General features: G+C 46.4%; 1 pseudogene; it reads left to right on the top strand.

Moving 5' to 3' along the window:
- The first annotated feature begins 870 nt into the window (after positions 1–870).
- Positions 871–987, top strand: LOC136658103 (5S ribosomal RNA; annotated as a pseudogene).
- The last annotated feature ends 230 nt before the right edge of the window (positions 988–1,217 follow it).

Here is a 1,217-nt window from a genome sequence, read left to right on the forward strand (position 1 = left end):
CTTTTCTTTTCAAAAATGAAGTTAATCTGCACCACAACAGAAATCCTGTTATATTTTGTTCTGTCCAAATCCCCCGTTATTCAGCACGAAAAAAATTATAATCTGGTATTATCTCTGTAGGGCATAATGTTATTGGAGTATTACACATTCTGTGTGTATGTACATGCATATGTGTTTTCTTTCGAGACTCTGAATCTCTACTTGGGATTGCTGCCAAATGCTCTGAGCTTCTTACTGTAGCTTTGTAATGATCTTTCTTTGCTCCTGTTTTTAGAAGGTTATGGGGCAGAAGAACGGGATACCACTAGAGGCAGTGGCCCCCCGAGGCGGTGACGTTGCGACATTGCGTGATGTCGTAACATACCTTCTGGGTTCTCTTAGAGGAAGAGGCGGTGTTGGCAGCAGCTTTGCAATCTCAGCCTGCAAAGGAGAAGGAAAGGGCTGGCAGCAAAATTGCAAAGCCTCCTCCACCTCCTCGTGTTTTGGTGGCTTTTCAATCTCACTGCTGCCCCGTTCCTTCTCCACTACGTTGGAGGGTCTCATTGGAGTGGCAGCAAGATCACAAAGCCACCAAAACAGGAGGTGGAGGAAGAGAACCGTACTGCTGCTTTTCCCACCGCCATCTTGGCTGGGCCTTACGTAGCACCCCCTTCTGACCTGACAACCGGGATGGGCCTACCTCTCCCTCCACTTTCTACACCACTGTTTGGGAGGGATGTGGTTTGGCTAAAGCTGAGTCAGGGGTCAAACCTTGTGGATTAAGGGTAGTTCAATACTCTGTTTCTAAAAACGGCCAACTAGAGTTTTCTAGATGCTTCGAAGGAAGACTTGAAGCTGGTGGCTCTATCTCTGTGTGCCTAGCAATCAATTAGCAGCAGCTGTTACCCTGCACATGCCCAATCTCATCTGATCTTGGAAGCTAAGCAGCGTCAGGCCTGGTTAGTACTTGGATGGGAGACCACCTGGGAATACCTGGTGCTATAGGCTTATACCAGAGTCTTTCGAGACTGAAGGTTGCCAACCAACCAACTGACTAATGAAAGATGCCTCAAATGCAAACTCTAGCAAGAAGATTCCTTCTTTAGGGTATTGCAACCTTCCTTTGTCTAAAGCAGGGGTGTCCAAAGTTTTTGGCAGGAGGGCCACATCATCTCCCTGACACTGTATTGGGGGCCGGGGAAAAAAAGAATTAATTTACATTTAAAATTTGGATAAAT

Source organism: Tiliqua scincoides, chromosome 7, assembly GCF_035046505.1.
Source record: "Tiliqua scincoides isolate rTilSci1 chromosome 7, rTilSci1.hap2, whole genome shotgun sequence".
Lineage (NCBI taxonomy): Eukaryota > Metazoa > Chordata > Lepidosauria > Squamata > Scincidae > Tiliqua > Tiliqua scincoides.